The following is a 23,747-nucleotide window of genomic DNA, read 5'->3' on the forward strand; positions in this document are numbered from 1 at the left end:
GTCTATGAATGTTTACGTGTGTCTTTGTGATCTAAAGTGTATGAGATTCTGTGTGTGTGTGCGTGTCAATTGGGACAATGCCAGTTTGTGTTCTAAATACGTCTGTGAGTATATTTGTGAGTAAGTGTCTTGCGATGGAGACTGTGTGTGTTTTAAAGACGACTGTGTGTGTGTGTGTGTGTGTGTGTGTGTGTGTGTGTGTGTGTGTGTGTGTGTGTGCGTGTGCGTGTGCATCTGTGAGTGTATTTCTGCCTTAAGGTCTCAGTGAAGATAAGGGATGCCCATCAGTCAAGCAGTCATTGGGGAGGACAGGCCTGGGGTAGTGGTTGGCTGTCACCCTCCCTTTCATCTCTTTCCAGAGAGAGTTTGGTGCTCAACTTCACAGGGCAAGGTGAAACTCCTCTAAAGTACTGTCTGTAGCTCCCAGGGCAAGGTGAAACTACTACTACTGTTTGTAGCTCCTGAAACTACTACTGCTGTCTGTCTGTAGCTCCTGAAACTACTACTACTGACTGTCTGTAGCTCCTGAAACTACTACTACTGTCTGTCTGTAGCTCCTGAAACTACTACTGCTGTCTGTCTGTAGCTCCTGAAACTACTACTACTGTCTGTCTGTAGCTCCAGAAACTACTACTACTGTCTGTCTGTAGCTCCTGAAACTACTACTGTCTGTCTGCAGCTCCTGAAACTAATACTACTGTCTGTCTGTAGCTCCTGAAACTACTACTACTGTATTTCTGTAGCTCCTGAAACTACTACTGCTCTCTGTCTGTAGCTCCAGAAACTACTACTACTGTCTGTCTGTAGCTCCTGAAACTACTACTACTGTCTGTAGCTCCTGAAACTACTACTACTACTGTCTGTAGCTCCTGAAACTACTACTACTTTCTGTCTGTAGCTCCTGAAACTACTACTACTGTCTTTCTGTAGCTCCTGAAACTACTACTACTGTCTTTCTGTAGCTCCTGAAACTACTACTGTCTGTCTGCAGCTCCTGAAACTACTACTACTGTCTGTAGCTCCTGAAACTACTACTACTGTATTTCTGTAGCTCCTGAAACTACCGCTGCTGTCTGTATGTAGCTCCTGAAACTACTACTACTGTCTGTAGCTCCTGAAACTACTACTACTGTATTTCTGTAGCTCCTGAAACTACTACTACTGTCTGTCTGTAACTTCTGAAACTACTACTACTGTCTGTAACTCCTGAAACTACTACTACTGTCTGTCTGTAGCTCCTGAAACTACTACTACTGTCTGTCTGTAGCTCCTGAAACTACTACTAATGTCTGTAACTCCTGAAACTACTACTACTGTCTGTAACTCCTGAAACTACCACTACTGTTTGTAGCTCCTGAAACTACTACTACTGTCTGTAACTCCTGAAACTACTACTACTGTCTGTAACTCCTGAAACTACTACTACTGTTTGTAGCTCCTGAAACTACTACTACTGTCTGTAGCTCCTGAAACTACTACTACTACTGTCTGTAGCTCCTGAAACTACTACTACTTTCTGTCTGTAGCTCCTGAAACTACTACTACTGTCTTTCTGTAGCTCCTGAAACTACTACTGTCTGTCTGCAGCTCCTGAAACTACCACTACTGTTGGTAGCTCCTGAAACTACTACTACTGTATTTCTGTAACTCCTGAAACTACTACTACTGTTTGTAGCTCCTGAAACTACCACTACTGTCTATAGCTCCTGAAACTACCGCTAATGTCTGTCTGTAGCTCCTGAAACTACTACTACTGTCTGTAGCTCCTGAAACTACCACTACTATCTGTCAGTAGCTCCTGAAACTACTACTACTGTCTGTCTGTAGCTCCTGAAACTACTACTACTGTCTGTCTGTAGATCCTGAAACTACTACTACTGTCTGTCTGTAGCTCCTGAAACTACTACTGTCTGTCTGTAGCTCCTGAAACTACTACTACTGTCTGTCTGTAGATCCTGAAACAACTACTACTGTCTGTCTGTAGCTCCTGAAACTACTACTGTCTCTCTGTAGCTCCTGAAACCACTACTACTGTCTGTCTGTAGATCCTGAAACTACTACTACTGTCTGTCTGTAGCTCCTGAAACTACTACTACTGTCTGTCTGTAGCTCCTGAAACTACTACTACTGTCTGTCTGTAGCTCCTGAAACTACTACTACTGTCCGTCTGTAGCTCCTGAAACTACTACTACTGTCTGTCTGTAGCTACTGAAACTACTACTGTCTGTCTGTAACTCCTGAAACTACTACTACTGTCTGTCTGTAACTCCTGAAACTACTAATACTGTCTGTCTGTAACTCCTGAAACTACTACTACTGTCTGTCTGTAGCTCCTGAGACTACTACTACTGTCTGTCTGTAACTCCTGAAACTACTACTACTGTCTGTCTGTAGCTCCTGAAACTACTACTACTGTCTGTCTGTAGCTCCAGAAACTACTACTGTCTGTCTGTAACTCCTGAAACTACTACTACTGTTTGTCTGTAGCTCCTGAGACTACTACTACTGTCTGTCTGTAACTCCTGAAACTACTACTACTGTCTGTCTGTAGCTCCTGAAACTACTACTACTGTCTGTCTGTAGCTCCTGAAACTACTACTACTGTCTGTCTGTAGCTCCTGAGACCACTACTACTGTCTGTCTGTAACTCCTGAAACTACTACTACTGTCTGTCTGTAGCTCCTGAAACTACTACTACTGTCGGTCTGTAGCTCCTGAAACTACTACTGTCTGTCTGTAACTCCTGAAACTACTACTACTGTCTGTCTGTAGCTCCTGACACTACTACTACTGTCTGTCTGTAGCTCCTGAAACTACTACTGTCTGTCTGTAACTCCTGAAACTACTACTACTGTCTGTCTGTAGCTCCTGAAACTACTACTACTGTCTGTCTGTAACTCCTGAAACTACTACTACTGTCTGTCTGTAGCTCCTGAGACCACTACTACTGTCTGTCTGTAACTCCTGAAACTACTACTACTGTCTGTCTGTAACTCCTGAAACTACTACTACTGTCTGCAACTCCTGAAACTACTACTACTGTCTGTCTGTAGCTCCTGAAACTACTACTACTGTCTGTCTGTAGCTCCTGAAACTACACCTACTGTCTGTCTGTAGCTCCTGAAACTACTACTACTACTGTCTGTCTGTAGCTCCTGAAACTACTACTACTGTCTGTCTGTAGCTCCTGAAACTACTACTACTGTCTGTCTGTAGCTCCTGAAACTTCTACTGTCTGTCTGTATCTTCTGAAACTACTACTACTGTATTTAACTCCTGAAACTACTACTACTGTTTGTAGCTCCTGAAACTTCTTCTGTCTGTCTGTAGCTCCTGAAATTACTACTGTCTGTATGTAGCTCCTGAAACTACTACTACTGTCTGTCTGTAGCTCCTGACACTACTACTACTGTCTGTCTGTAGCTCCCAGATCAAGGTGAAACTACTACAACTGTCTGTCTGTAGCTCCTGAAACTACTACTACTACTCTCTGTCTGTAGCTCCTGAAACTACTACTGTCTGTCTGTAGCTCCTGAAACTACTACTACTGTCTGTAGCTCCTGAAACTACTACCACTACTGTCTGTCTGTAGCTCCTGAAAATACTACTATTTGTCTGTCTGTAGCTCCTGAAACTACTACTACTGTCTGTAGCTCCTGAAACTACTACTACTGTCTTTCTGTAGCTCTTGAAACTACTACTGTCTGTCTGTAGCTCCTGAAACTACTAATACTGTCTGTCTGCAGCTCCTGAAATTACTACTACTAATACTTTATGTAGCTCCCAGGTCAAGGTGAAACTACTACTACTACTTTATGTATTTCCCAGGTCAAGGTGAAACTTCTACTACTACTTTATGTAATTCCCAGGTCAAGGTGAAACTACTACTACTACTTTATGTAACTCCCAGGTCAAGGTGAAACTACTACTACTACTTTATGTAATTCCCAGGTCAAGGTGAAACTACTACTTTATGTAATTCCCAGGTCAAGGTGAAACTACGACTACTACTTTATGTAACTCCCAGGTCAAGGTGAAACTACTACTAATACTTTATGTAATTCCCAGGTCAAGGTGAAACTACTACTACTACTTTATGTAATTCCCAGGTCAAGGTGAAACTACTACTACTACTTTATGTAATACCCAGGTCAAGGTGAAACTACTACTACTACTTTATGTAATTCCCAGGTCAAGGTGAAACTAATACTACTACTACTTTATGTAATTACCAGGTCAAGGTGAAACTACTACAACTACTTTATTTATTTCCCAGGTCAAGGTGAAACTACTACTAATACTTTATGTAATTCCCTGTTCAAGGTGAAACTACTGCTTTATATAATTCCCAGTTCAAAGTGAAACTACTACTAATACTTTATGTAGCTCCCAGGTCAAGGTGAAACTACTACTTTATGTAATTCCCTGTTCAAGGTGAAACTACTGCTTTATGTAATTCCCAGTTCAAGGTGAAACAACTACTAATACTTCATGTAGCTCCCAGGTCAAGGTGAAACTACTACTACTACTTTATGTAATTCCCAGGTCAAGGTGAAACTACTACTTTACGTAATTCCCAGGTCAAGGTGAAACTACTACTACTACTTTATGTAATTCCCAGGTCAAGGTGAAACTACTACTAATACTTTATGTAGCTCCCAGGTCAAGGTGAAACTACTACTTTACGTAATTCCCAGGTCAAGGTGAAACTACTACTAATACTTTATGTAGCTCCCAGGTCAAGGTGAAACTACTACTACTACTTTATGTAACTCCCAGGTCAAGGTGAAACTACTACTACTACTTTATGTAATTCCCAGGTCAAGGTGAAACTACTACTACTACTTTATGTAATTCCCCGGTGAAGGTGAAACTACTACTACTACTTTATGTAACTCCCAGGTCAAGGTGAAACTACTACTACTACATTATGTAATTCCCAGGTCAAGGTGAAACTACTACTACTACTTTATGTAATTCCCAGGTCAAGGTGAAACTACTACTAATACTTTATGTAATTCCCTGGTCAAGGTGAAACTACTACTACTACTTTATGTAATTCCCAGGTCAAGGTGAAACTACTACTACTACTTTATGTAATTCCCAGGTCAAGGTGAAACTACTACTACTACTTTATGTAACTCCCAGGTCAAGGTGAAACTACTACTACTACTTTATGTAATTCCCAGGTCAAGGTGAAACTACTACTACTACTTTATGTAATTCCCAGGTCAAGGTGAAACTACTACTACTACTTTATGTAACTCCCAGGTCAAGGTGAAACTACTACTACTACTTTATGTAATTCCCAGGTCAAGGTGAAACTACTACTACTACTTTATGTAATTCCCAGGTCAAGGTGAAACTACTACTACTACTTTATGTAATTCCCAGGTCAAGGTGAAACTACTACTACTACTTTATGTATTTCCCAGGTCAAGGTGAAACTACTACTACTACTTTACGTAATTCCCAGGTCAACGTGAAACTACTACTACTACTTTATGTAATTCCCAGGTCAAGGTGAAACTACTACTACTACTTTACGTAATTCCCAGGTCAAGGTGAAACTACTACTACTACTTTATGTAATTCCCAGGTCAAGGTGAAACTACTACTACTACTTTATGTAATTCCCAGGTCAAGGTGAAACTACTACTACTACTTTATGTAATTCCCAGGTCAAGGTGAAACTACTACTACTACTTTATGTAATTCCCAGGTCAAGGTGAAACTACTACTACTACTTTATGTAATTCCCAGGTCAAGGTGAAACTACTACTACTACTTTATGTAACTCCCAGGTCAAGGTGAAACTACTACTACTACTTTATGTAATTCCCAGGTCAAGGTGAAACTACTACTACTACTTTATGTAATTCCCAGGTCAAGGTGAAACTACTACTACTACTTTATGTAATTCCCAGGTCAAGGTGAAACTACTACTACTACTTTATGTATTTCCCAGGTCAAGGTGAAACTACTACTACTACTTTATGTAATTCCCAGGTCAAGGTGAAACTACTACTACTACTTTATGTAATTCCCAGGTCAAGGTGAAACTACTACTACTACTTTATGTATTTCCCAGGTCAAGGTGAAACTACTACTACTACTTTACGTAATTCCCAGGTCAACGTGAAACTACTACTACTACTTTATGTAATTCCCAGGTCAAGGTGAAACTACTACTACTACTTTACGTAATTCCCAGGTCAAGGTGAAACTACTACTACTACTTTATGTAATTCCCAGGTCAAGGTGAAACTACTACTACTACTTTATGTAATTCCCAGGTCAAGGTGAAACTACTACTACTACTTTATGTAATTCCCAGGTCAAGGTGAAACTACTACTACTACTTTATGTAATTCCCAGGTCAAGGTGAAACTACTACTACTACTTTATGTAACTCCCAGGTCAAGGTGAAACTACTACTACTACTTTATGTAATTCCCAGGTCAAGGTGAAACTACTACTACTACTTTATGTAATTCCCAGGTCAAGGTGAAACTACTACTACTACTTTATGTAATTCCCAGGTCAAGGTGAAACTACTACTACTACTTTATGTATTTCCCAGGTCAAGGTGAAACTACTACTACTACTTTATGTAATTCCCAGGTCAACGTGAAACTACTACTACTACTTTATGTAATTCCCAGGTCAAGGTGAAACTACTACTACTACTTTATGTAATTCCCAGGTCAACGTGAAACTACTACTACTACTTTATGTAATTCCCAGGTCAAGGTGAAACTACTACTACTACTGTCTGCTTTTTGTTGTTCCTTTTGCATTACTTCTCTTCAGATTTTTAAAGTTCATTATTTAATTTTACCAATTTCCTGAATGTACAATATTTGTCAGGTTAAGTTCAAATAGAGTTGCAAATGTCTTACTTTATCTCTCTCCCAAAAAATGAAATCATTTTTGGATGATGTTTTTTAATGTCTCTCCCTCTGTGTATCAGTCAGTTGAGATGCAGCGGAAAATTACAAACAGTAGAGGAGACACTCAGGGCTTTATGAGGGCAGCCTGCCTGTCACGCCAAATACTAATTTTCCTCCACAAGTTCCTGTGTGGAAAATCCAATTTCTAGCATGGTCTGTCTTCTCCATTACGCTCCATTACTATTTACCACTCTCTATCTCTCTCTCTCTCCCTCTCTGTCTCTCTCTCTCTCTCTCTCTCTCTCTCTCTCTCTCTCTCTCTCTGTGTCTCTCTCTCTGCCTCCCTCTCTGTATCTCTGTATATCTCTCTCTCTCTCTCTCTCTCTCTCTCTCTCTCCCTCTCTCTCGCTCTCTCTCTCTCTAATCTTCCTCTATCTTCTCTGTCTCTCAATTCTTTTCCCTGTCCACTCTCTCAATTTTTTCCGTCTCTCTTTGGCACGCACTAGAATTTCATCCTCTCCTGACATAAAAAAAACAGAAAATGTCAAAAAGAGCAAGAATTTAGAAACATAGAGACTGAATGAACATAAATCATAGATTAAATCTACCCAAAAGTCATGGCGAAAGGCCAGAATTGCCTCCCCCCCCGATCCCCCACCACACTGAGCTGGAAATCAATATTTAGCCCTCAGACAGGATATGGAATCCTGTGGGGGTATTCAGGCAGCTGTTGGAATGTGGTCTATCATTTCAAGCAGCTGGAAACAACCAATATAGCATCATCACTGCGCTGCGTTCTCTCAATGAGGTTGCATAATGATTACTCTCCACAGGACTCATTTCATCCACAGATGGTTGCAAAGCTCATTCATGTTTTTTGTGTGCGATTCAAACACAACTCATTGGTTGACCAAATACGCTGCCCTTCAGCTCTTGTTGCCACTCCAAACACTGTTTGAGTAATAGCAGGGCTGTAGAATGGACACCATGGCAGTTACAGGAAACAGCAAGATTCAATCAGTGCTCACCGCAGGACACATTTTCCAGAATTCTGTGTCTGGATGACCACAGGTGAGTGAGCGGAATCCAAGATCCAACAGCTAGCCTGGAAGTGTAGTCTGTCTGGATGTAATAATATTTGATATATTTTGAGGATGAATAATATATGGTGAAAGTATTTGTCAGATTGAAGAGGCCAGACCTTCCCTGCTGGTGACTGAGAGGAGGAGACTATAGGACAGAGAGGCCAAAGCTTCGCCCACGGCTCCTTCTGATTGAAGAAGGGAGGAGGAGGTTAAAGGAGAAGTGAGAGGAGTGTGAGCCCTATTTTTGATCCCCTGCTAATCCTGCATCACAGCCTGTTCTCTACAATGTTATGAGAAGCACTTTGCCCTCTCCCTCCCCCCCAGGAAATGACACCTGGGGAGGGACGGTTTAAGGGGTGTGAGGGTTGCCAGGTTCAGGCCGACAGGCAGGGAAGAAAACACTCTCCATGGCTGCAGGTGGCGTGTGTTAATGCAACTTGGGAGGAGGAAAATGTTTTTTCTTTATGAACATGTAAACCGGGCCTGTCATATTAATATATACAGATCAGACAAGAAGCAAATATCTGATCTCTCAAGTTATGATGAAAATGTCAATCATCTCCAGCATGGGGATCAGTGTTGCATGAAGTAAAGATTACAGTATAGATAACAGGCCATGTAAGCTCGATGGAGATTATCAATGGAATGAAGATATGAACCCATGCACTGCTAACGATCATCACCCCTTGATCAGGTCTAACAAGCCCCAGACTGTGTTGATACAAAGTTCACCAAAAGGTCAACGCAGTACCACAACTCTCCGTCCCAACCTTCAGACTCAACTAGACGTGGAACCCAACCACTTAATTTAGCAGATGCTTTCATCCAAAGTGACTTAGTCATGCGTGCATAAATTTTACATAAGGAATCAAACTCACAATCTGGCGTCCTCTCTCACATCTCACGCCCTCTATGTTCTTGCCACAGTCAAAAAAATGCCACGAGAATGATGCAATTTCCACCATTATGTTGAGAAGTTCTTCCAGGTAATGAGAACATAATTGCCCTGATTGAAATGACACCAGTTGGCTGAGCACGGCGCGGTGCAGAGCAGGCCTGGTGTGATCACAGAGAGTCATTTGGAGGCTGAAGCAGCCTGCTATCCGTCTGTCACTGTCGCAAAGCCCCCTGGAGGCATCTCAGTACCACTGTCTGTCTAGCCCTCCTTCTAGCCTCCAACCAGTTGCTGTATGTGGGAAACCTGTTATCTCAGCTTTCTAGTTATGCCCCTCTAAAGCGGGAAAAGCAGGGAAGTATATGGATGGATCTCCAAGCACTCAGTGGGGCCTCCATTTGATGCATAGTCTCTCTAGACAGGCGGGTTGCCTCCCACAATGTACCGATGTTAGTCTCTCTAGGCAGACGGGTTGCCTCCCACAATGTACCACTGTTAGTCTCTCTAGGCAGACGGGTTGTCTCCCACAATGTACCACTGTTAGTCTCTCTAGACAGACGGGTTGCCTCCCACAATGTACCGATGTTAGTCTCTCTAGACAGACGGGTTGTCTCCCACAATGTACCACTGTTAGTCTCTCTAGGCAGACGGGTTGTCTCCCACAATGTACCACTGTTAGTCTCTCTAGACAGACGGGTTGCCTCCCACAATGTACCGATGTTAGTCTCTCTAGACAGACGGGTTGTCTCCCACAATGTACCACTGTTAGTCTCTCTAGGCAGACGGGTTGTCTCCCACAATGTACCACTGTTAGTCTCTCTAGACAGGCGGGTTGCCTCCCACAATGTACCGATGTTAGTCTCTCTAGACAGACGGGTTGCCTCCCACAATGTACCAATGTTAGTCTCTCTAGACAGGCGGGTTGTCTCCCACAATGTACCGATGTTAGTCTCTCTAGGCAGACGGGTTGTCTCCCACAATGTACCGATGTTAGTCTCTCTAGACAGGCGGGTTGCCTCCCACAATGTACCACTGTTAGTCTCTCTAGGCAGACGGGTTGTCTCCCACAATGTACCACTGTTAGTCTCTCTAGACAGGCGGGTTGCCTCCCACAATGTACCGATGTTAGTCTCTCTAGACAGACGGGTTGCCTCCCACAATGTACCAATGTTAGTCTCTCTAGACAGACGGGTTGTCTCCCACAATGTACCACTGTTAGTCTCTCTAGACAGGCGGGTTGCCTCCCACAATGTACCACTGTTAGTCTCTCTAGGCAGACGGGTTGTCTCCCACAATGTACCACTGTTAGTCTCTCTAGACAGACGGGTTGCCTCCCACAATGTACCAATGTTAGTCTCTCTAGACAGACGGGTTGCCTCCCACAATGTACCACTGTTAGTCTCTCTAGACAGGCGGGTTGCCTCCCACAATGTACCGATGTTAGTCTCTCTAGACAGACGGGTTGTCTCCCACAATGTACCACTGTTAGTCTCTCTAGACAGACGGGTTGCCTCCCACAATGTACCGATGTTAGTCTCTCTAGACAGACGGGTTGTCTCCCACAATGTACCAATGTTAGTCTCTCTAGACAGGCGGGTTGCCTCCCACAATGTACCGATGTTAGTCTCTCTAGACAGACGGGTTGTCTCCCACAATGTACCGATGTTAGTCTCTCTACACAGACGGGTTGTCTCCCACAATGTACCAATGTTAGTCTCTCTAGACAGACGGGTTGCCTCCCACAATGTACCAATGTTAGTCTCTCTAGACAGACGGGTTGCCTCCCACAATGTACCAATGTTAGTCTATCTGGACAGACGGGTTGCCTCCCACAATGTACCAATGTTAGTCTATCTGGACAGACGGGTTGTCTCCCACAATGTACCAATGTTAGTCTCTCTAGACAGACGGGTTGTCTCCCACAATGTACCAATGTTAGTCTATCTGGACAGACGGGTTGTCTCCCACAATGTACCAATGTTAGTCTCTCTAGGCAGACGGGTTGTCTCCCACAATGTACCAATGTTAGTCTATCTGGACAGACGGGTTGTCTCCCACAATGTACCAATGTTAGTCTCTCTAGACAGACGGGTTGTCTCCCACAATGTACCAATGTTAGTCTATCTGGACAGACGGGTTGTCTCCCACAATGTACCAATGTTAGTCTCTCTAGGCAGACGGGTTGTCTCCCACAATGTACCAATGTTAGTCTCTCTAGACAGACGGGTTGCCTCCCACAATGTACCAATGTTAGTCTCTCTAGACAGACGGGTTGCCTCCCACAATGTACCAATGTTAGTCTCTCTAGACAGACGGTTTGCCTCCCCCAATGTACCAATGTTAGTCTATCTGGACAGACGGGTTGTCTCCCACAATGTACCAATGTTAGTCTCTCTAGGCAGACGGGTTGTCTCCCACAATGTACCAATGTTAGTCTCTCTAGACAGACGGGTTGCCTCCCACAATGTACCAATGTTAGTCTCTCTAGACAGACGGGTTGTCTCCCACAATGTACCAATGTTAGTCTCTCTACACAGACGGGTTGTCTCCCACAATGTACCAATGTTAGTCTCTCTACACAGACGGGTTGTCTCCCACAATGTACCAATGTTAGTCTCTCTAGACAGACGGGTTGCCTCCCACAATGGTTGTCTCCCACAATGTACCAATGTTAGTCTCTCTAGACAGACGGGTTGTCTCCCACAATGTACCAATGTTAGTCTCTCTAGATAGACGGGTTGTCTCCCACAATGTACCAATGTTAGTCTCTCTAGACAGACGGGTTGCCTCCCACAATGTACCAATGTTAGTCTCTCTAGACAGACGGGTTGTCTCCCACAATGTACCAATGTTAGTCTCTCTAGACAGACGGGTTGCCTCCCACAATGTACCACTGTTAGTCTCTCTAGACAGACGGGTTGCCTCCCACAATGTACCACTGTTAGTCTCTCTAGACAGACGGGTTGCCTCCCACAATGTACCAATGTTAGTCTCTCTAGACAGACGGGTTGCCTCCCACAATGTACCACTGTTAGTCTCTCTAGACAGACGGGTTGCCTCCCACAATGTACCAATGTTAGTCTCTCTAGACAGACGGGTTGCCTCCCACAATGTACCACTGTTAGTCTCTCTAGACAGACGGGTTGCCTCCCACAATGTACCAATGTTAGTCTCTCTAGACAGAAGGGTTGCCTCCCACAATGTACCAATGTTAGTCTCTCTAGACAGACGGGTTGTCTCCCACAATGTACCAATGTTAGTCTCTCTAGACAGACGGGTTGCCTCCCACAATGTACCAATGTTAGTCTCTCTAGACAGACGGGTTGCCTCCCACAATGTACCACTGTTAGTCTCTCTAGACAGACGGGTTGCCTCCCACAATGTACCAATGTTAGTCTCTCTAGACAGACGGGTTGCCTCCCACAATGTACCACTGTTAGTCTCTCTAGACAGACGGGTTGCCTCCCACAATGTACCAATGTTAGTCTCTCTAGACAGACGGGTTGTCTCCCACAATGTACCAATGTTAGTCTCTCTGGACAGACGGGTTTCCTCCCACAATGTACCAATGTTAGTCTCTCTAGACAGACGGGTTGCCTCCCACAATGTACCAATGTTAGTCTCTCTAGACAGACGGGTTGCCTCCCACAATGTACCAATGTTAGTCTCTCTAGACAGACGGGTTGCCTCCCACAATGTACCAATGTTAGTCTCTCTAGACAGACGGGTTGCCTCCCACAATGTACCAATGTTAGTCTCTCTAGACAGACGGGTTGCCTCCCACAATGTACCAATGTTCCTGCAAACACGTCTGCAGAAGTTTCCGATGTCAGAAAACCACAATGTAGTAGCTTCCTAACAAGACGGAGATCACAGATGTTCATTTAAATTAGTGTGTTTCGCAAGTGCCTAGTTTGCATCCTCTACCTTCACTAAAATCGCCTGCAAACTTTTGGTTTTAAAAGCAACATTTTGGCATGTCTGCCTACAGGCTACAGAAATCATTTTTAGGCATGGCCCACCTACCCACACTTGTGATTTGTTGGGACAGTTGTTCCCCCCCAAAAATGTCCCCTTTTCAAAATGTCCAAGTAAATCTAATGCTGCTGTCTGGGTATGGGATTCACAAGACTATCCCACTGGGCATAAAGTCAATTCAACATCTATTCCACTTTAGTTCAACGTCATTTAATTGAAATGACGTGGAAACAGTGTTGATTCAACCAGTTTGTGCCCAGTCGGATGTAATTCCTGGTACTGTACCAGTCAGAGCTTTCTTTAGTAACTAAAGTGTCCCAGTGTGGTCACTTGTTTACGGGCTGAGGGGAGTTGATGACAGTTTATGGCTGAGAATGACAGTGCCAGGAGTTACAGCTCTGACCGGAAGACCTCAGAGTTTTGCTGCTGTCGCTCCCTGGCTGTTTGTGTGTGTCTGTGCACACAAGTATATATCTGTGTGCCTGTACGTTAGTGCTGCATGCGTGTGTATGTATATACTCAAGCATCTGATCAGTAATCCAAGAGTGTGAAATTTGCATTAACATTCTCGTATCTTGGTGGGGTGTTTTACAGGCAAGGCATCACTTTGATGTCACTGCCCTCTGCATCTAAAGGGGAATGTAATTGAGTTTGGTGCATCATATAAATGCCTTGCTCTGACTTAGCTTGGCTTCCCTTCGCATGCCTGTCAATCAGGCAGTGTTTTAGAGTCAGAGAGAAACCTTGTCAGTCTCACCTTTCGATGCATTCATCACCTGATCTAACAGACCACCCTTTCTTCTCCACTAGATAATGTAATTAAATTGACTCCCGCTCTGTTCCGAGGAGCCTGGCGTGCCGTTCCACCCGCAGGGGTAATTACTTTGGCCTGAGCCGAGACGCCTGACATCCTTTTTGTGATCTATGGTGAAGGAAGTCACACGTAAAATAAAGTTAATGAAATCATTCAGGTATTCAGAGGCATGCAGAGAGAGAGAAATACAGTGAACTGTGAGGGAGGGAGAACGAGAGAAAGAGAAAAAGAGAATGAGAGTATAAGAGCACAAGGCGAGACCCAGATGCAGACACGGGAAGCAGATGGTTTGAGTCTTTGATATTTATGAATAATCCAGAAGGGGCAGGCAAGAGAACGGTCGTGGACAGGCGAAAGGTCAAAACCAGGTCAGAGTCTAGGAGGTACAGTATGGCAGGCAGGCTTGAGGTCAGGGCAGGCAGAATGGTCAGGCAGGCTTGAGGTCAGGGCAGGCAGAATGGTCAGGCAGGCTTGAGGTCAGGGCAGGCAGAATGGTCAGGCAGGCTTGAGGTCAGGGCAGGCAGAATGGTCAGGCAGGCTTGAGGTCAGGGCAGGCAGAATGGTCAGGCAGGCTTGAGGTCAGGGCAGGCAGAATGGTCAGGCAGGCTTGAGGTCAGGGCAGGCAGAATGGTCAGGCAGGCTTGAGGTCAGGGCAGGCAGAATGGTCAGGCAGGCTTGAGGTCAGGACAGGCAGAATGGTCAGGCAGGCTTGAGGTCAGGACAGGCAGAATGGTCAGGCAGGCTTGAGGTCAGGACAGGCAGAATGGTCAGGCAGGCTTGAGGTCAGGACAGGCAGAATGGTCAGGCAGGCTTGAGGTCAGGACAGGCAGAATGGTCAGGCAGGCTTGAGGTCAGGACAGGCAGAATGGTCAGGCAGGCTTGAGGTCAGGACAGGCAGAATGGTCAGGCAGGCTTGAGGTCAGGACAGGCAGAATGGTCAGGCAGGCTTGAGGTCAGGACAGGCAGAATGGTCAGGCAGGCAGGAGGGGGTGGAGACAAGCACAAGGACAGGTGAAACAGATCAGGGTGTGACAGAGAGAGAGAAGGATATGGCAGGAAAGATGGAAGTGAAAAGCAATGGAGCGATAGAGACACCAACACTAAAGCGCTGCCCGCTACACATCTGACTGATACAATGTATTTCTCAGGAGTTTTAAATAGCAAGTATATTGCTCTGAATGCAACATTTGTGTCTATAAAATATATTATTTTCATACAAAGGCATCTTGTCTATGTATTATGTTTTGGCTGTTTAGTATTGTCATTTTAACTTCTGGGGACCCAATTCACCCGAGTTGCATTTGAAGTACCCATTCATTATTCAGTGATTTGCATCTAGCAGAACAAGGTTTGTATCGGTTCAATGGAATAAACCAGCGAACGTTCCATACAATTACTAGCCATACAGCAACACATTACCTTGTGTCAGTAATGTCAATAACCCATAACCTCAGGTATATTCAAGAAATGAATTGTCGTCCAATAAACTATTACCTTCTGCTCCAGAACCATGGCCATGAAACTAAAACTGATGAATACACGTAGATGGATTTGATTTGAGAACCCATGTGGAAGCTTGAAATCAAGAGACGGAATGGTTGGATTCCACCAATTGCGACTACTGGCTTCAACTGGATGGATAGATCTTGCTTTTGGGTTTGATGGAGAATTGCTTATGTTTTAGTGGAGCCCAACTTAAGCTAGATATCAGCCAAGGGTGGAGTTGATTGGGTTTTTGGCCCAGTAGATCTGTCAGGTGTCCAGATGTATGTCAGGTGGCCAGGTGTCTGTCAGGAAATAGTTGTCTGTCAGGTGGCCAGATGTCTGTCAGGTGGCCAGGTGTCTGTCAGTTGTCCATGTATCTGTAAAGTGGCCAGGTGTCTGTCAGGTGGCCAGGGTCTGTCATGTGGCCAGGTGTCTGTCAGGTGGCTAGATGTCTGTCAGGTGGACATGTGTCTGTCAGGTGGCAAGGTGTATGTCAGGTGTCCAGGTGTCTGTCAGTTGGCCAGGTGTCTGTCAGGTGACCAGCTGTCTTTCAGGTGGCTAGCTGTCTTTCAGATGGCCAGGTGTCTGTCATTTGGCAATGTCTCTATCAGGTGGCCAGGTGTCTGTCAGTTGTTCATGTGTCTGTCAAGTGGTCATGTGTCTGTCAGGTAGGCAGGGTCTGTCAGGTGGCCAGGGTCCGTCAGGTGGCCAGTTCTCTTTCAGGTGGCTAGCTGTCTTTCAGGTGGCTAGGTGTCTGTCAGGTGGCCAGGGTCTGTCATGTGGCCAGGTCTCTGTCAGGTGGCTAATGTCTGTCAGTTGGACATGTGTCTGTCAGGTGGCCAGGTGAATGTCAGGTGGACATGTGTCTGTCAGGTGTCCAGGTGTCTGTCTAGTGGCCAGGTGTCTGTCACGTAGCCTGGTGTCTGTCAGGTGGCCTGTTGTCTGTCAGATGGCCAGGTGTCTGTCTGGTGGACATGTGTCTGTCAGGTGGCCAGTTGTCTGTCAGGTGGCCAGGTGTCTGTCAGGTGGCCAGTTGGCCAGGTGCTTGCTTGGGCCTCTTGTCTTCAAGCTGTCTGCTTTCTCCTGACTCCTGTCTCTCATGGAACGCTGCCATTCCTTGGTTTGATGGTCACACACATTCCTGAGGGACGCTGTTGGGGACATTGTGATGGAGATTTATCATTGTGTGTGTGTTATAGCATGCATCGAAGGTCAACATAAATCTGTCTGTTTGTCGAGCTGGAAGTCTGATGAGTCTGACACACACACACCGTCCTGGACTTTGCAGGAGCTGACTTGTTGCCTGGTTTTAATTAGGCTTGGCTAATTGCATTTTAGCGCTCATAATTACATGGAGAAGAGCAGTTTCACATGAACAATAAATACATCACTATCACAAGATGTCAAATGCTTGCAAGTGGATTCACACACAGAAGCCTTGTTTATACCTAGCTCTAACATGCGTCCTTTGTTCTGATCTTGTCCTCATTCTTATTGTTCCCACATTTTCAGAAATATGTCTTCACAATGGTATTAAAATGTGTCTCGTATCTATCCACTGTGTCCGCTTTGTGACCAGATTTCCTCGTCTCTCCCTGTACGGCAGCTATTCTTTCAAAAACAATATTTATGTATTTATTTTAAGACACATATTGACGCCATAAGTCAATGGTGCCACCTGTCAATGATTTTAGAAGGCGAGATCATGATGATTTAAATGGTTTCACTGTACTGATCGTTCTACATTTTGTTAAGTTACAGCCTTATTTTCAACTTGATTAAATATTTTTTTCTCGTCAATCTACACACAAAACCCCATAATGATGAAGCAAAAACAGGTTTTTATCAAATTTTACAAAAAAAAAACCCCCGCTGAAATCCTAGATTGAAATAAGTATTGTGTGTGCCTCTCTATGTGCATGCATACCAGCATGCATGTGCGTTCGTACATGCGTGTGTCTATAATTATTTCGATATTTCGGTATTCTATTCGGTTCCCCATTAGCTGTTGCAAAAGCAGAAGCTACACTTCCTGGAGTCGACACAAAACATGAAACATCAAAATACAGAACATGAATAGACAAGAACAGCTCAAGGACAAAACTACACACAGTACATTTAAAAACGGCCTACATAGCCTACATATCAACACACAACGTAAAGGGGCTTAATTCAGTGTAAGTGCGTGTGTGTGTGTGTATACAGTATATGCCTATGTGGTTTCATAACATGCTGTTGTCGGTGCCCCTGGAGGGTCCCAGTGGTGTCAGCCTGCTGACGTTCTGGTCTCTGTACTGGTCTCTGTACTGGTCTCTGTACTGGTCTCTGTACTGGTCTCTGTTCTGGTCTCTGTACTGGTCTCTGTTCTGGTCTCTGTACTGGTCTCTGTACTGGTCTCTGTACTGGTCTCTGTTCTGGTCTCTGTACTGGTCTCTGTTCTGGTCTCTGTTCTGGTCTCTGTACTGATCTCTGTACTGGTCTCTGTTCTGGTCTCTGTACTGGTCTCTGTTCTGGTCTCTGTTCTGGTCTCTGTACTGGTCTCTGTACTGGTCTCTGTACTGGTCTCTGTTCTGGTCTCTGTACTGGTCTCTCTGTACTGGTCTCTGTACTGGTCTCTGTACTGGTCTCTGTACTGGTCTCAGTACTGGTCTCTGTTCTGTTCTCTGTACTGGTCTCTGTACTTGTCTCTCCACCTTCAAACGTGCTAATCAGTGTCGGACATCCATCTCTGTGCCCTCGTCACCGAACAGGGGCCTCCGCACCCATCCTGCAGACCCATCTCTCTCTCTCTCTCTCTCTCTCTCTCTCTCTCTCTGTCTCTCTCTCTCTCTCTCTCTCTGTCTCTCTCTCTCTCTCTCTCTCTCTCTCTCTCTCTCTCTCTCTCCCTCTCGCTCTCTCCCTCTCTCTCCCTCTCTGTCTCTCTCTCTGTCTCTCTCTCTCTTTCCCATTCTCTCTCTCCCTCTCTCTCTCTCTCTCTCTCTCTCTGTCTCTCTCTGTCTCTCTCTGCTCTCTCTCTCTCTCTCTTTCCCATTACCTCTCTCCCCCTCTCTCTCTCTCTCTCTCTCTCTCTCTCTCTCTCTCTCTCTCTCTCTCTCTCTCTCACAGACATGGAAATCAGACACTGAACATTAATTAAGTATCATCTGTCTCTGTCATACAGACATGGAAATCAGACACTGAACATTAAGTATCATCTGTCTCTGTCACATACATGTCTTTAGATTTTCACTGCACTATTTCAATTTGAAAGGGGCTTGGCTGCTGCATGGAATTTAATCTGACTGTGACAAAATTAACAAGGTTCCTGTAAATCTTTTGTTTTGTGTGGATGTCATATGCTCAGAAATTCGCTCCCTCACACCCTCATCAGGAAAAGGGTGAATGGGGCTCCACCTCTCCTGCATTTGCATAATTCATCTCATTATTCACGGGCATGAGGTAATTAAACTAATTTATGGAAGGCCAATGTTCTAATTGGAACAATCTTTCTGCTGTCACTCATGGCCATGCGCAGAGCGAGGACATGTTGTTGGTAGTTAAGTTTTTTATTGTCACATGCAGAAGTACAGTGAATTGCCTTCCTTACTTTTTCCAGTGCATGAATCAATATCAGAAGTTATATACAAAATAAATAAAGAGAGGCAGTTTCTGGGTCTGTTCCAATATCATATTTGCAATGTGTAGGGATACTGGAGTAGAAGGGTGAGATATGTATAGGGGTAACGGGAAAAAGCATCAGGATATATGATAATGACCAGCAGCATCGTATATGATGATTGTATGTGTGTGTGTGTGTAGAGTCAGTATGACTGTGTGTACGTGTTGTGTATGTGAGCAAATGAAGTGTGTGTTTGTGTGTCTGCATGTGTGTTAGAGCTTACAGTTGAAGTCGGAAGTTTACATACACTTAGGTTGGAGTCATTAAAACTCATTTTTCAACCAGTCCACAAATGTCTTGTTAACAAACTATAGGTTTGATAAGTCGGTTAGGACATCTATTTTGTTCATGACACAAGTCATTTTTCCAACAATTGTTTACAGACAGATTAGTTCACTTATAATTCACTGTATCACAATTCCAGTGGGTCAGAAGTTTACATACACTAAGTCGAATGTGCCTTTAAACAAAATCAAATCAAATTTTTATTTGTCACATACACATGGTTAGCAGATGTTAATGCGAGTGTAGTGAAATGCTTGTGCTTCTATTTCCGACAATGCAGTAATAACCAACAAGTAATCTAACTAACAATTCCTAAACTACTGTCTTATAAACAGTGTAAGGGGATAAAGAATATGTACATAAGGATATATGAATGAGTGATGGTACAGAGCAGCATAGGCAAGATACAGTAGATGGTATCGAGTACAGTATATACATATGAGATGAGTATGTAAACAAAGTGGCATAGTTAAAGTGGCTAGTGATACATGTATTACATAAGGATGCAGTCGATGATATAGAGTACAGTATATACGTATGCATATGAGATGAATAATGTAGGGTAAGTAACATTATATAAGGTAGCATTGTTTAAAGTGGCTAGTGATATATTTACATAATTTCCCATCAATTCCCATTAAAGTGGCTGGAGTTGAGTCAGTGTCAGTGTGTTGGCAGCAGCCACTCAATGTTAGTGGTGGCTGTTTAACAGTCTGATGGCCTTGAGATAGAAGCTGTTTTTCAGTCTCTCGGTCCCAGCTTTGATGCACCTGTACTGACCTCGCCTTCTGGATGATAGCGGGGTGAACAGGCAGTGGCTCGGGTGGTTGATGTCCTTGATGATCTTTATGGCCTTCCTGTAACATCGGGTGGTGTAGGTGTCCTGGAGGGCAGGTAGTTTGCCCCCGGTGATGAGTTGTGCAGACCTCACTACCCTCTGGAGAGCCTTACGGTTGAAGGCGGAGCAGTTGCCGTACCAGGCGGTGATACAGCCCGCCAGGATGCTCTCGATTGTGCATCTGTAGAAGTTTGTGAGTGCTTTTGGTGACAAGCTGAATTTCTTCAGCCTCCTGAGGTTGAAGAGGCGCTGCTGCGCCTTCTTCACGATGCTGTCTGTGTGAGTGGACCAATTCAGTTTGTCTGTGATGTGTATGCCGAGGAACTTAAAACTTGCTACTCTCTCCACTACTGTTCCATCGATGTGGATAGGGGGGTGTTCCCTCTGCTGTTTCCTGAAGTCCACAATCATCTCCTTAGTTTTGTTGACGTTGAGTGTGAGGTTATTTTCCTGACACCACACTCCGAGGGCCCTCACCTCCTCCCTGTAGGCCGTCTCGTTGTTGTTGGTAATCAAGCCTACCACTGTTGTGTCGTCCGCAAACTTGATGATTGAGTTGGAGGCGTGCGTGGCCACGCAGTCGTGGGTGAACAGGGAGTACAGGAGAGGGCTCAGAACGCACCCTTGTGGGGCCCCAGTGTTGAGGATCAGCGGGGAGGAGATGTTGTTACCTACCCTCACCACCTGGGGCGGCCCGTCAGGAAGTCCAGTACCCAGTTGCACAGGGGGGTCGAGACCCAGGGTCTCGAGCTTGATGACGAGCTTGGAGGGTACTATGGTGTTGAATGCCGAGCTGTAGTCGATGAACAGCATTCTCACATAGGTATTCCTCTTGTCCAGATGGGTTAGGGCAGTGTGCAGTGTGGTTGAGATTGCATCGTCTGTGGACCTATTTTGGCGGTAAGCAAATTGGATTGGGTCTAGGGTGTCAGGTAGGGTGGAGGTGATATGGTCCTTGACTAGTCTCTCAAAGCACTTCATGATGACGGAAGTGAGTGCTACGGGGCGGTAGTCGTTTAGCTCAGTTACCTTAGCTTTCTTGGGAACAGGAACAATGGTGGCCCTCTTGAAGCATGTGGGAACAGCAGACTGGTATAGGGATTGATTGAATATGTCCGTAAACACACCAGCCAGCTGGTCTGCGCATGCTCTGAGGGCGCGGCTGGGGATTCCGTCTGGGCCTGCAGCCTTGCGAGGGTTAACACGTTTAAATGTTTTACTCAACTCGGCTGCAGTGAAGGAGAGACCGCATGTTTCCGTTGCAGGCCGTGTCAGTGGCACTGTATTGTCCTCAAAGCGGGCAAAAAAGTTATTTAGTCTGCCTGGGAGCAAGACATCCTGGTCCGTGACTGGGCTGGATTTCTTCCATTAGTCCGTGATTGACTGTAGACCCTGCCACATGCCTCTTGTGTCTGATCCGTTGAATTGAGATTCTACTTTGTCTCTGTACTGACGCTTAGCTTGTTTGATAGCCTTACGGAGGGAATAGCTGCACTGTTTGTATTCAGTCATGTTACCAGACACCTTGCCCTGATTGAAAGCAGTGGTTCGCGCTTTCAGTTTCACGCGAGTGCTGCCATCAATCCACAGTTTCTGGTTAGAGAATGTTTTAATCGTTGCTATGGGAACGACATCTTCAACGCACGTTCTAATGAACTCGGACACCGAATCAGCGTATTCGTCAATGTTGTTATCTGACGCAATACGAAACATGTCCCAGTCCACGTGATGGGAGCAGTCTTGGAGTGTGGAGTCAGCTTGGTCGGACCAGCGTTGGACAGACCTCAACGTGGGAGCTTCTTTTTTTAGTTTTTGTCTGTAGGCAGGTATCAGCAAAATGGAGTCGTGGTCAGCTTAACAGTAACAGTGATCCAAGGTTTTTCCGCCCCTGGTTGCGCAATCGATATGCTGATAAAATTTAGGGGGTCTTGTTTTCAGATTAGCCTTGTTAAAATCCCCAGCAACAATGAATGCAGCCTCCGGATAAATGGTGTCCAGTTTGCAAAGAGTTAAATAAAGTTCGTTCTGAGCCATCGATGTGTCTGCTTGGGGGGGATATATACGGCTGTGATTATAATCGAAGAGAATTCTCTTGGTAGATAATGCGGTCTACATTTGATTGTGAGGAATTCTAAATCAGGTGAACAGAAGGATTTGAGTTCCTGTATGTTTCTTTCATCGCACCATGCCTCGTTATCCATAAGGCATACACCCCCACCCCTCTTCTTACCAGAAAGATGTTTGTTTCTGTCGGCGCGATGCGTGGAGAAACCCGTTGGCTGCACCGCTTCGGATAGCATCTCTCCAGTGAGCCATGTTTCCGTGAAGCACAGAACGTTACAGTCTCTGATGTCCCTCTGGAATGCTACCCTTGCTCGGATTTCATCAACCTTGTTGTCAAGAGACTGGACATTGGCAAGAAGAATGCTAGGAAGTGGGGCACGATGTGCCCGTCTCCGTAGTCAGACCAGAAGACCGCCTAATTTCCCTCTTTTTCGGAGTCGTTTTTTTGGGTCGCTGCATGCGATCCATTCCGTTGTCCTGTTTGTAAGGCAGAACACAGGATCCGCGTCGCGAAAAACATATTCTTGGTCGTACTGATGGTGAGTTGACGCTGATCTTATATACAGTAGTTCTTCTCGACTGTATGTAATGAAACCTAAGATGACCTGGGGTACTAATGTAAGAAATAACACGTAAAAAAAAACAAAAAACTGCATAGTTTCCTAGGAACGCGAAGCGAGGCGGCCATCTCTGTCGGCGCCGGAAGTATCAACAGATTGGAATATTCCAGAAAATGATGTCATGGTTTTAGAAGCTTCTGACAGGCTAATTTACATTATTTGAGTCAATTGGAGGTGTACCTGTGGATGTAATTCCAGGCCTACCTTCAAACTCAGTGCCTCTTTGCTTGACATCATGGGAAAATCAAAAGAAATCAGCAAAGACCTCAGAAAAAAATTGTAGACCTCCACAAGTCTGGTTCATCCTTGGGAGCAATTTCCAAATGCCTGAATGTACCACATTCATCTGTACAAACAATAGTACGCAAGTATAAACACCATGTGACCATGCAGCCGTCATACCGCTCAGGAAGGAGATGCCTTCTGTCTCCTAGAGACAATGTACTTTGGTGCGAAAAGTGCAAATCAATACCAGAACAACAGCAAACCTTGACCTTGTGAAGATGCTGGAGGAAACAGGTACAAAAATATCTATATCCACAGTAAAACGAGTCCTATATTGACAGCCTGAAGCCACTGACTGCTCCAAAACCTCCATAAAAAAAGCCAGACTACGGTTTGCAACTGCACATGGTGACAAAGATCATACTTTTTGGAGAAATGTCCTCTGGTCTGATGAAACAAAATTAGAACTGTTTGGCCATTATGATCATCGTTATGTTTCGAGGAAAAAGGGGGATGCTTGCAAGCCGAAGAACACCAACCAAACCGTGAAGCACGGGGGTGGCAGCATCATGTTGCAGGGGTGCTTTGCTGCAGGAGGGACTGGTGCACTTCACAAAATAGATGGGTCATGAGGGAGGAAAATTATGTGGATATATTGAAGCAACATCTCAAGGCATCAGTCAGGAAGTTAAAGCTTGGTCGCAAGTGGTTCTTCCAAATGGACAATGACCCCAAGCATACCTCCAAAGTTGTGGCAAAATGGCTTAAGTACAACAAAGTCAAGGTATTGGGGTGGCCATCACAAAGCCCTGACCTCAAATCTATAGAAAATATGTGGGCATAACTGAAAAAGTGTGTGCGAGCAAGGAGGCCTACAAACCTGACTCAGTTGCATCAGTTCTGTCAG

This window comes from Oncorhynchus masou, chromosome 9, assembly GCF_036934945.1.
Source record: "Oncorhynchus masou masou isolate Uvic2021 chromosome 9, UVic_Omas_1.1, whole genome shotgun sequence".
In the NCBI taxonomy this organism is placed as follows: Eukaryota; Metazoa; Chordata; class Actinopteri; order Salmoniformes; family Salmonidae; genus Oncorhynchus; species Oncorhynchus masou.